Source organism: Alligator sinensis, unplaced genomic scaffold (assembly GCF_000455745.1).
Source record: "Alligator sinensis unplaced genomic scaffold, ASM45574v1 scaffold954_1, whole genome shotgun sequence".
Lineage (NCBI taxonomy): Eukaryota > Metazoa > Chordata > Crocodylia > Alligatoridae > Alligator > Alligator sinensis.
Window position 1 is genome coordinate 841,289 of NW_005842228.1, and position 13,625 is coordinate 854,913.

General features: G+C 41.1%; 1 long non-coding RNA gene across 2 annotated transcripts; it reads left to right on the forward strand.

Annotated features, from left to right (window-relative positions):
* Positions 1–251: 251 nt before the first annotated feature.
* On the forward strand, positions 252–12,608 carry LOC102384952. Of its 2 annotated transcripts, none has more exons than XR_003094927.1 (3): positions 252–272; positions 2,339–2,452; positions 12,272–12,608. It is a non-coding gene; the product is annotated as an uncharacterized LOC102384952 (long non-coding RNA). The 2 variants fall into 2 exon arrangements; XR_324268.3 differs by lacking the exon at positions 252–272 and adding an exon at positions 359–472.
* Positions 12,609–13,625: the final 1,017 nt, after the last annotated feature.

Here is a 13,625-nt window from a genome sequence, read left to right on the forward strand (position 1 = left end):
CCGGCACTGGACGGCGGAGGAGCCGGAGTGCTGGGGGCGGCGAGGGACTCGGGAACGGCGGGGAAAACCCGGCCATGCCCTGTCCGCTCACCCGCTCCGCAGCTGTGTGCCGGGACACTGGGATACCTACGGCTGACCCAGGCAGGGCAGTTCTTCTGACCGACCGGGTCTTTCACGCTTTGCAGCCATGTGAAAGCGCCGGGTGCCAGGTGCCAGGCCGTGCAGCAGTCGGTCACGGTGTGTGGGTGAAAGGCGGGTTCTGGTAGTCCCAGGTTAGCTACCCTTTACTCCTACTGAGTAGCTCTTGTGCCGGGACACTGGGATACCTACGGCTGACCCAGGCAGGGCAGTTCTTCTGACCGACCGGGTCTTTCACGCTTTGCAGCCATGTGAAAGCGCCGGGTGCCAGGTGCCAGGCCGTGCAGCAGTCGGTCACGGTGTGTGGGTGAAAGGCGGGTTCTGGTAGTCCCAGGTTAGCTACCCTTTACTCCTACTGAGTAGCTCTTGCAGTCTCTGATCACCTCTCTCTGATCAGAGGAAATACTGGCAGCCTAAGGCACTGCTGTGGGTGAGTAAGGGTGAATCAGAGTCTGGTCGCACATAAGGAGTCATATTTTAAAAGAAGACAAAACAGTGTTAGAACAATGCATTGGGAAAAGTGTCATTTCTGATCATCCCTGGACCAGTGTCTGAGATCATTGGCATCAGTGCAAATTCAGTCATCCCATGGTCTTCAGAACAGTTACTCTGAATATAAACTGATACACCTGGAGGCCCCATCCTCAGGGATACTGAATAGCAGCAATTCCCATTGAATTTCTAGGATGAAAAAAAAAGAGCAGGATTAAATAATTCACAAAGTAGCTCTGGTTTTGTTAATATTATTCTACTTGCAAGAATAAAATTTGGATTTGATCATGCATAATGTACACAACATTTGTATTTGATCACATTTTTAGGAGAAAATGTCTGACTAAATCTGGAAAAACAATAATTATCGCTGTATGCTTCAAAAGTTGGCAAAATCTAAAAAATGTGTTTTGTGATGGAGTAAATTTTTTCCATGTGGTGTGAAATTATTTATAGTTGGGTCTCATGAGCAAGCTATACTGCTAAACTGCGTGTGTAAAACTGAGATGTGGCTACAATGCAGAAAGTGACGGGTAGTAAAATAGCAATTTGAAATGTAGTGTGAAGTACCTGGCAAAGTAGTTGAATGGTTATAGATTCTGAAATACTTTATGGGGGGAAGAGGGTCTTGTTTTGCAGTCTAAGTTAATCTATTGTTCACACAAACAAAGAGGGGTTCAGTGTATTTGGAATAAAAGACATGGCATCTGCAACTTTGCTTTTTGGAATGGCACATTGGTTTTCAAAGGCTATCTTTTTGAAGGATTCACTTTCCTTATAAAGGGAATAGCTAATTTTTATACCAAAGAAAAGTTTTTCTTTTGGATACTCTAGGAATTATTGACTTTAATTTTTCATCATCATAGGCTAATGAATGTTTCCCATGTGCTAGTTGTAAAGTGATTACTCATACATTCATTATAAGACATCCGTCTGCACAGCTGTTCCACTGCATTGTGAAACAATAATTTAGCAGGCAGATGAAAAGCAGTAGAAAGCCTGCTTGTGAAAACAGTTTGATATCCTATGATTTCTCACTTCAAAATGGTTTTATACTAATTATTTCAAATGAAAAAAATACACCCTGGCAATATAAAATGTCCATCTCCAGACCCACAGTCTTAAGAAAAGGATAACACCAGATTGCTAGTAAAGCTTCTTTAATATAGTCGTGTTGTGCTCTGGCTTGTATGCTTAATGTGCAGTTAACTTGGAACAGTGCCATTTAAAAGTTTTATAAGTGGTAAATATGCATTATTTATAAGCACAAAGCATTACATGTGATTCTAGCTGCTTTTATGTTAAAGGAGTTACAAAGGGATAAATAGCATGTCAAATCATCCCAAACCTTTATAAAGATGCCTGAGAATATAGATACTACAGAATAACATGTCAATAAGTTACATTTCTCATCATTAAGCATTTTATGAGAATTGGAGGCCTTTTAGTTTGGATGACTGAAAATAAATTAAAATGCTGCATTAGTAGTTTCCCATGTTATTAATCTACCTTTCCGCAAAACAGCCACCAAAACTTTAATTTTGGTTTGACCACGTTCTGTTGATGTGTTTTCTCTCTTTGCTATTATCTTCCATGTGTTGCTTCTTTACTGCAGCAATTATTCTCCATAGTGTTCATTGTTGTCTCCCTGCCTCATGGTGCCAGGGAAAATAATTAATGTTACTACTAATGGTTTTCTTGCCTGCAGAGTTTGGCCACTTGGGAGAATGAAAACAAGATCTACTGCAAACAAACCCTTATTGAGGGAGATGGTCCTAAAACCTACTGGACTCGGGAATTATCTAACGATGAGCTGATTTTGGTAAGAACCTTTAGCCTTTCTAGTGCATAAGTTACACTAATGACTTTTGTTGCTATTTTGTGCGACTGTTACTTTTTCAGTATGAAACATGCTGTTTATATTAAATGCACCTGAAAAACCACAATTCTCCTATCTGCTAAAGTACAGGTAGCACACAAGGTTTTTTAAATTGTTGCTCTCAAAGAACTTTGCCAAATATGTGTGAGGTTTTATCATTCATATTGTATTGTTGTACCTACCTCTGCACATGTAGTGGTCAAATTAACACAAGTGGGTAAATCCTATTGTGTAAATCTGAAACTCCAATAAGTTCAGTTGAGTAATAGCAGATTTTTTGCAGTCAAAATGAGATCAGAGAGTTTGACATCATTTCTGCAGAATTGCCCACTTCAACTTACCGGAAAAGTACCCTTTTCCTTTTCCTTTTTCAGCACATGCGTAAAGTGTTACTTCTTACACACAGTCACATGGTGTGGGACAACTGGGAATATGGCATACTGTTAACATGATCTAATCTTATTTAGTTAAGCAGGAACCTCTGCCACCTTCCCTCAGTCTCTTCTCATCTCTAAATCCAGTTCAGAGTTGCCCCCTGTTTTCAGAGTCCCCTGGACTCTCATCTTCCTTATTTCTACACATTCAGTCCTGGCTATCCCTCTGCCCAATCTTCTGACACACTGCACACTTGAGCAGGAATACATCAGCAGTTCTGCCGCACTGGAACTGGTTCTCTGCATTTGAACCAGTGAGTCACATTCGGACTATTTATTTACACTGCTCTCATCTCCATTAGTATTGAGTTCCCTTCTATGAATCTATGCAGCTGCAACTGTGATCAGTAACTGGCTAGAGGCATTGCCACTTTAACTTAGTTACAAATACAACAATTCAGTTTGTGGCCAGATCTTCTGAACTGCTTGGGTATGTCAGTTCACACTGGGTAAATCTAGCTGTCTATCCCATAATGCCTCAGCAGGGAAGACATGCTGTGGGGACTGGAGCAAGGTAGGAGATATTTTATTCAGAACACTTGTGTATTTGTCCTTCTGAATGTTCCCACACAATGTCCAGTATTCTGCAGAGCGGTTAGGAGGAGAGAAAAAAAGACCCAAAATAAACGATGTGAAAACAGAAAACTTTTAGAATGATAATGTTATTCCAGACATCAGGGAATAGTGCATCTACTTTCTAGAAATGGGCTTGATGCTATTAATGAAATCACATTGGCTTCCATAAATCTGAATGCTCAAATTCTTGATAATTTCTCTGCTAAGCTGCCGTCATCTTTATTTTATCCATATAGTTTAGGAGGCATGGCACCTTAATCCATGTCATGCCTTGCGCATGCATGTATATGTACACACACGCACACACACACACACACACACACACAAAGGTAGGTATACTATTTTATACATTATATACATGTAATTACCCTGAGCAACAGTTCTTCTCCAGCCTCATATTTATGACTGACTCACAAGGCATTTTTGGAGTTTGTCATTTAAGCAACAAGCTAATGAGGTGGCTGCTGATCCAAGGCCAACTTCTGCAAGCCAAGCAGGAGAGCCAATCATAATACCATTGCCTTCTGCACTGCTGACATAAACTGACTTGGCTGGGGAAAGAGAGGAAGGTTTAGTTGGGAAATACAATAGAGATTCATCGATTGTAATGTCAGAAGGACCCCCTGTGATGATCTTGTCTTACTTCTGGATAAAACAAGTTGTAAGGCTTCTCTGAATTAATTCCTGTTTGAACTAGGGTATATCCTAGAGCTCCCTCCCCAACCCCTTAATTTAAGTCTTTTCAGAGATAGATATCTATCCACAATCTTGTTCAGTTTCAGTAGTTAGTTATTTTCACAGTTGATTATTTACCTCTTATGTCTGGTCTGAAAGTGTCTAGCTTCATCTTCCAGCCATTATATCTTCTTCCATCTTGTGTCTGCTGTGCCAAGGAACTGCCTCTGATCAAATTTCTGTTTCCCATGTAGATACTTACAGGCACCAATCCCTTCAATCTCTGACCACTTTTCTAAGTTAAACTGAGAGAGCATCTTGTGTCTTTCCCTGTAAGGCAGGTTTTTCTGTCCTTTAACCATTTTCATTGCTCTTCTCTGAACCATGTCCAGTTTATAAACATCTTTCTTGAATTGTGGTCACCATAACTGGACACAGTATTCCACTAGCAGTCATGCCATTGCCAAAAATAGAGGGCTATGACCTCCCTCATCCTATTTGAGATTTCCCTGTCTGTGGATCCAAAGATCACATTAGCCCTTTTGGCCACAGCATCTCTGGAAGCTCATGTTCTGCTGATTATTCACCATGAACTCTAGTTCTTGTAAGAGTCACTGCTTCCCAGGATAGGATCTCCTTTCCTGTAAGTATGATCTATGGTTTTTGTTCTCAGATGTCCGAATATACACTTGGCTGCATTAAAATGCATGTTTACTTCTATTCAGCTTACAAAAGTGATCCTGATCACTCTGTATCAGTGACCTGTCCTCATTATTTAGCATTTAAAAGGTAGTATTCTTTCCCATCTCTGAAACACAGTAATCTTTGCTTTGTTTCACCAGCAGGACACAGTGTACTCTCCCACTGGATAAAAAATTTCAAGTCTTGGAGGGGGTTTGACAACTCAGTTCCTGTTGCATTTAATGGGGCTGCTTCTCTACCCAAAACCAACTCTCTGAAAATCCTAACTTCATTTCAGCTGCTGCTACATGTCTGCTGAAGTCAGATGAAGCTTATGGTCAAAATAGAAGTAAACTGAGGGAAGAATCTAAACTTTGCTAGGTTGGGGTCTCGATGGGGAAGAGGACTGAGGCAGTAGGCAGGGGGTAAGGAATGGGTTTTGCTCTGCTAGTTCTGGCTGCATAAATCTTGGAACCTTGCCATGTAATTTCAATGTAATAGGCTGCAGCGTACGAAGGGTCTATTTAGATTATGACACTTCCCTAGTGGAAGAATAGATTTTCTTTCCAACACAGTATGTTAAATAAAACATATTTATTATTGCCACATTTTAAAAATAAGTAATATAGGATTGTCATGACTACAGTTGAGCTAAAATGGAAACCATATTGTTAGGTAATGAAATTATTTCTCTTATTGCATCCCAAGAGAAGTAGTTCATTATATTCTCCAGAGGTGCTATCTTTAGAGCATTACCCCTGGGTCATATGATGGCCTCTGTCACATAGACACCAGGTATGAACTCATTACTCAGCTGGCTAAGATGATTTCTTTGTCTCCAGGTATAACCATTAGCCTGTCTCCACCCTTCTTCTCCTGATGACAGCTGCATTATTTCACATGACTGAATTTACTGTCCTCTCCATTCTTATAGTGCCGGCATTATTAATGTTTATTTTTGAGTGAGTAGAAAAAGAAAAGGCTCTTGCAGCGTTAGGTTATTCCTCCCTTAGCTGGAAGAGAACTAATCATGTCACCAGGGTGTCAGGTTCTTTCTGGTCTGTCATTGTTCACAAAAACTGCCCTTTGATTGCAGGCTGGATGCTCAGAGCTTCAGGGCATTCTGGGCCCAAATACCTCTCCCGTGTGCCACTTGGCCCTTGAAAAGGTACAGCTACATTGTCTGAAGCCCAAACCTTTTTGCTATATCCACACAAGTAGTCCCACTGATTGAATTCAATGGGTCAAGCTGTACGCTTCGACTCCTGAAAAGAAATCCTCCACTGGGGGTTGGCTTTCTCCCACATGATGGGAGAAGGGATTTTACTGAGTGTTAGTTTCTACCTTTTTCTTCTAAGGAGGCTGTTTCATAGGTGTGGGTTGGGAGTGGGCAGCTCCACAATGGACTGAAATTTACCCTGGGGCATCAACTTAACCAATAATGATTCCCAGCTTCAAAGTTCCTCTCAAGATTTTCTCCTTGCTCCCTTGCAGACATTGCTTGGGCAAAGGGATGCAATCTGAAGCAGAAGTAGCTTTTTCACAGAGCTCCCTTTGGGGAGGAGACTGTTGTTTAAAAAAAGACTATAAATACCAGCTGCAGCAAGAGGCAATATGGTTAAGCTGGAACCAAGCTGGTAGGAAGCAGAGTGGGAGTTAGGAAAAATCTCCACAAAGGTGTCTTTAGCTTCTTGCCACAGGTTTTTACTATGGAAATGACCAGCCCAGTGACTGAGACTGCTCCCATGAGGTGAGCCGGCAGGATTTGTCCCTTGCTGTAGTAGAACTGTCTCTCCAGTCCTCTTAGAGAAGAGACAGCTTTGAGTTACTTGCATTAAAGCATGATACATTCTACTACCAAGATGATTCTTCTTGTCTACTACGTTTCTAACACAGATTATATTTGCTCTCTGTTTACTCTGTTGCTCCTTTTCTTATGACAACTCAGGGAACTTATTTTTTGTAAACTAAAAACTGGTTCTGTGGGTTTAGCGACCCACCTCCTACAGCTCCCCTTTTTTGTATAGTTATGGTAGCCTATTTTAAAAACTGTAAAGCTGTTTTCTCCAATCCTGTTTCTGACTGTCTTGTGGGAAGCTCGGTGGTGCAGTCTCAGTTCTTTGTGCTGTTCCTGTTCTCCCTCAGAATTGTTAGTGTAGAGTTGCTTATTAGTGACAGACTTCTGGTGCTGTTTGGGGATTTTTGTTTTGTCTTTCTAAAGCATTTATTGATTTGTGTTTTCCAGTAAGTTTTAATAAAAATGTCTATAAAGAGTTACATAGGCTCTGCCAACCAAGGTGCAGGTAAGAGTGCAGCTACATTGCAATTCAGATTTGCTTATTTTGACAGCATAAACTTTAGGATTATAACAAAGGACCATCATTTTACACACACCAGAATTCTTCTTACTGGAGTTACTTCAGATTTATAACAATGTAAACAAGTTCAGAATCTGACCCAACAAATGCATACACTTCATATACTGACCTAAAATGAAGATTTAGGGCTCAGGTTACTTTAAAATTAGGTCTTTTCCCCTTCGCTTCTAATTTTGATTCTATAGTCTTTATAGCTTTATAGCAATATTAATGAACTGTCAATCACTCGTGCATATTAAGAGGAACAAAGGGTCTGCTCTTCCCCAGAATTAAAGGCTGCTGCCTCCAAGGGTTAATTCATTCAATTGAGAATAGTTTTTATTCTATTTATCTATGTTCCTGTTTTAATGACTTCTCCCCTTTTGGTGTTCTGTACCACAAATACTATCAGGTAGGCAAATTGTGAAGCAGGGCTTTAAAAACAGCCTCAAACCAAATTTTGCACAGTTCACATATCACACAGGGGTTCTCAGAATCAATTATAGCAAGGGTCAAAGATCAGAACTGCAAGGGGTCTGAAGCAGGGTTTCCACCCCCCTTCCTCTCCCTAGAAAATCGTGCTGTACTCGATTAAAACTGTTGAACTGTGGAGCAGAGATGAATGAGTGAACATTTTTTAAATGATATTGCTGAATTCTGAAATAAAACACAGCAGGTAAGAAGGTCCAGGACTGATCTGGGACAATACTGCACAGCCAAGTGCCAAAGTGTGCAGGCAGGTGTCTTGGGCTTGGATCTTGTTATGAAAAGAATTAAATCTTCCTTTTTAAAACACAAACCAAAAACCTGATTTTAAATAAAATAGTGATCCAGAAGAGGGTCTGCTCCCACTGAAGCACTAAAGACCAAAAAGTAATTCCCTTTCATTTTTTGAAGGGCAGATTGTTTTTGACTGTTTAGACATGTCTTGCTGTGGGTGTACAGTAGGGAGGGAATTTCTATTTTTCTGTGTGGATCCTCAGAAGGTTTTTGGGCATGGCACGTGCTATGCACATAAAAAGAGCCCTCTGCGCTGTAGTTATTTGGGGATGCACATTCTCTCCCTCTCGTAAGTTGGTACTGCAGGTCAAGGCATGAGTCATGAAGTCATTTGTGACTATATAGCATGTAGCATAAATATAGCAAAGTAAAATATATATATAAATGATGCTGACCCAACAATTGCTTCTGTGCAAGAGTCCTTCCTGAATGTATCATGTATTTCACTCTGCTAATGGCCACATGGATAGCATGTTTAAGGAAGATCCTTTTGAAAAGCTGGTTTACCTGTAGGACTGTCTCTGATAAAGTCCTGATGTAATGTTTATTGGTACTGATGGAAGCCGTTCCATTGATTATTTTTTTGTGGGGCTTTTCATCAGGTCCCCAGTGAACTGGCAGAAGGCAACTTGTTGAATTATCCCATTCTGCAGGATTTTGTTTGCAGTGAGTTACCAGTCACTTTTAGATGTGGTTTGTGACAAGCCAGGTGCAGGACACTATATGCCATTGTGAAAATAGTACCTTTAAGACGCACCAATTCTGTAGATTTAGATCAAGTACTTTATAAACCTAAAGCTTCAAAGCACCCTGCAAGGTGAGTACAGTCATCATCAAACAAATTTAAAAGGCACCTTTGAAAAGCCCACCCTTTCTCATTAACATAGGGTTCAGATTTGACAGTGCTGGACTCCTATAAAATGCTCTTGAGAGATGTCAGCTCCAGAGCTTGAGCTTCCTGTCCCCTTGAATTATAGGATTCACTCAAGATTTGTTCTGATGAGATTCCTTCCCTGCTGCCGCCAGCCCAGAACTAAAACCTTAAGGACAGATTTAAATAGAGGGATTCTCACCAAATCAATCCCTAATCTCTTAGTCCAAATCTGTATGAATTTCTTAGGGGAGGAGTAGCTAGGTAAAATCCTTCCATCTGAATCTGCCCCTTGGTTTGGGCCTCTTGCTGCACTTGCCATTGCAATTTAAAGTGGTTGAGAAGGGCTTATGTTGCCTTTTATTAATTTCTCATGACAGAGGTGCATTTGAGAAATAATATTATATCTGTTGTTCTCATATTTTTAGGATATATTCCTTTAAAGCAGACTTTTAAATATGTTCTGAATTAAAGAGCAATATCCCTGTGATTTTAGGGCTGGTAGCTGTAGCTCTGAGACACAAAGTGTTAGAAAGCCTACAGAAATTACAAAGATTTTCCATCACTGAACAAATTGACCACAATTTCAAGAACTAAAAGAACTAATTATTAGCACTTGAGCATGTGGGTGTGTAGCAATGAGGCTATGCTCCAGGGATGCTACTAATGGACAAAGGAAACACTGCTGTGTAACCCTTTTATAGAACGTGCCCTCGTGGTTGTGTGCATGCTGAGGTTTACTCTAGGTCTGTCTCTGAATTCATTGTTTAGTATTAATTCAGAGAACATACTGGAGGCAATGTGTGCTTCTTCCTTTTATAACTTTTTACCTACATGATATAACATATAAAAGGTAAAAAATGAAGCATATTTCTACAATACATCAGAAGCCACATGGTCTAGTTTGGTTCTTAAGCAAAGGAATGTGTTGCTGTGTTTGAAAAGTGTTGTGTCAGTGTGTAACACTCAGCAATGAGTCTTCTAACTACTATGCAGTGTGTTTGAGCTAGCATGGGTTTGACCTCTTTGCATGGGGAAGAAGAAATCATTAGGGAAGAAATGTACATGTAAAGAAAGACTAGAGTTGTGTTACTCAGGGTTTACTCTTGGTGGAGGTTGTGAGTAGGTCTAAGCTGATAATGAAAAAGCTGTCTCTAAATCACTTCTTATACCTGACACTATTCATGACTACTGTTTATTCATTCTGCTTTTCTTTAGTTTCTAACCTCATTTTCCCACTCTCTGCCATGGTTCTGTAACAAGCATTACCAAGAAATCATCCTTCTGATTGCTTCATTACACCATACCCCTTCCCCCAGATTATGTAAGGTCATCTTCTTCTGTAAGACATGCACACAGTCTTCCCACAGGATCCATTGGCAACCCAGTGGTTGCATCCTGAGGCTTCTAAGTTGTGTCTGTACTAGTCTATCTTTTTGCTACAGCATTCCCTTTCTGTCTGTGAATACATGGACAATGCAGATTGCACAGGCCTGAGGGGAAGAGTTTGTTCTCTTACAAATCAGTTGTTTAAATGTTATGACTATTGTTATTTACTGTCTGTAGGCAGCACCCAGGGCCATGGCATCTTTGTGCTCAGCACTGTACAGACTTAAAATAAACATACAGTCTTTGCCCCAAATACCTTCCAATCTAAATAAAGTTGCTGTAGACCAGCATAACAACCATGAGAGCCCTGTGGGGGTCCAGTCTGTCCCTCATGTCCTTTCTCTGCCACAGCTCTTGCAATTGTTAATAGGGAGCCAGGTTCAGCTGGGTAGGTGCTGTGTCTCCTGGGTAGGGACTGGGAATGATGATGATTATACGGTATTTGGGAGTTGCTTAGGTCCTTTACTGTTAATTTCCAGACATTTTGATGCGCAAGTTTTTTTTTAAAGCATAGTGTCAGCTCTATATAAAAAAATGGTGCTGATATCTTTGTCACTCCTCACTACCCCTCTGCCATCTCTCCCTTCCTGAGAATACTTAAGGTCAGTGAGGTCAATATAATAATATTAAGCTACACTTTTTTGGCCAAGTCATTTTGAAAAGGTGACAGCCCAAACAAAACAGTGGCATCATTTTTTTTTATAAGTAAAGTGCAGCTGAGTTTTCACAGCACCCTGGGGCTGACCCAGATTCACTTGATTAAATGGAGCTGTATCAGTGTACGCTAGCTAAGGATCCTGCCCAATCCCTTGTTAAAAGGGACCTTGAAAACCAACCTGTTTTGAGTGAAGGAAAACTTTCATTTTCAGTATTTCCTCACTTTTCCATGGTTCCTTCATCTTCTATGGTTTAGCTATCTTTAACTCTATGATCATCAGTTAGTGTCAGTCCAGCCAGTGTCTGAACTGCAGGCACACACAAACCCACTTGTGCCTATGCCCTCACCTTCCATTAAGTATAATTACTGTTTTCCCTCTGATGTCCTGAATAATCATTATTGTGATACTGCTCCAATGGAATTACCAGTTAAGTACTGTTCCATACCACTGAGTGACAGACACTAGGGGACATATTGCCAACTCTATTGAAGTCAGTGGTATAACACCAAGAATGCAGTACATAGGACCTCCATGGACTGGTCAGTTACTGAGGATGGGTGGAGAGCAGGGTGGCTCAAGGGACTGTTAATGGGACAAAGAGAGTTCCTAATCACTGAGTCAGAAACTCTCAGATGACCAAAAGTCATATAATGGGAAATTAATTTAGTCTCAGTCAGACACCTCTTAAGTGTAGGTCCACATCACAATCCATCATAAGAACTTGCATATTTAGTATTTGACTCAACAGGGGGCCATGGACTGTCTGGGTATTGCATGAAGGTATCTCTCCCTTCAAGGGTAGGATAAAGAGCAATGGAACAGGAACAGTGACAGGGACATTGCACACAGCCTATGCAGTCTCCAGACAGCAAGGATTGCAATTGGCAAGTGTGGCAAGGCCACTTCATACATGAGCTTTGCAGTCATAGGTTGATAGCTGGTGCAAATCAGCAGAGCTCCATTCTACTTCAGCTACTCTGATTCAGAGACTGCTTTTACATATAAAAGCTACAGCTTATTCCAACTCCTCGCCCCACTCTTGTGTTCTTTTGCAAATGCAGGACAGGAAGCTGTAGAAGACTTGGGGTTCTAGGCCATTTATCATTCTGACCCAATTCATGTGTCTGGGAAGGAAAGTAACCTACAGCACACCCCCTTCCAAAACCTACTCTTTGAGTTAGACAAAGGTGCAATGTTTTTCCATGTTTTAGTACAGAACACAGGAAATTGAATTTCTGCTCTGTATTAGCTAGCACAGTAAAAGGAATATAATAATAAGCAAACTGCATTTAATTTCTGCCCATTACATCTCTGCAGACTGATTGTTGTTTCTTTTCCAGACTTTTGGTGCCGATGATGTTGTGTGCACGAGAATTTATGTAAGAGAATAAAGAACTTCAGCTTCCTTGCCCCATGGATGCAGTGGAGAATCAAGAGGCAGGCATCGTGCGGAGTTCCTGCATAACAAATATCTGTGTGTGCTGTCACTTATGCAGCATTGTACGTGCCCGTGTGTGTCATATTTGAACCCCTGACTGCCGTTCAGTGTGTTTTGCTTTTGTATAATGAACACTGTTCCTCCCACTTTTATGCCATCACTTTTCCTGTTCACTTCGTATTTTGTAGTTGCCAGTCAGTATAGTTTGGTCAGTTATTAAATTAATTGGGCATAACTCATAGCTGTTTTGTTAGCAGTTTCTGATGAAAATCCCAGCAAAACACTTAGGGCAGGATTGGGCCATTGCTGCCCTGTACTGGGGATGGCTTATTGCACTGCTTCTGGGGAGCTTCCTGAAGCAGGGGCAGAACACAAACTACTGCATCTGCCCAAGGAGTGCTCCCCCAGAGCCATGGCTCTGCCTGCTCTCTCCCCACTTGTGCTGGGAGATTAATTAAGGAGCAATCTTTGTGCTCCCTTAGCTGCCAGGACTGCAGTTCAGCTGAGCCATTGTATGCTTCATGCAGTGGGGGAAAGGTCTGTACTCCTGGGCATTCTGTGGACCACTCATAATACAGAGATCTTCTTATGGGCATCAGTAGTCCATTCTGGAACCAATCCAGGAGGATGGGTGAAATTTCATTCCCAATGTATTTGGCCCTGGAACTCAGATGCCAGATCCAAGCTGGTAATACCCATGCACCAGGATTTCTGGAGGTTTTTTGTCTTTTTTTAAGAATCTTCCTGTCTAGCATGACCCCTTGAAATGCTTAGAAAAATGACGAAGACACTTGCTACAGGAGTCTCTTGAACACAGATTGCCATGACTACAAACTGACATAGTGGTTGTCTGCTGGGGATGGAGGACAAGTAACTTTTAAAAATATACATCTGGGAAAACTCTGTTCTATCTAGATGTATGACTTAGGTATGACTGCACATCTTGTATATGTTGCATGGCTTCCAGAGTACCCCAGGATGTGCAAAGAGGTTAAACATTGTCATGTTCCTAAAAGAATTTCCCATGTCATCAAGGATTCATTGATATCCTAAGGAAGAGACCCTGGATATCCTGTGGCTGTGAAGCTTCTCCTTGGAACTCCCTACTTGTTCAGTCTGCTGCATTCAGTAATTTGTTTCCTGTAACATGGAAAGAGTACAGCTTGCATTTATATGGATAAACATTTGTCCCCAGTGTGGCAAAGATCAGGAGCTGTGGCCTTCCTGACCATAATATTCAATACCCAGGGAAAGGA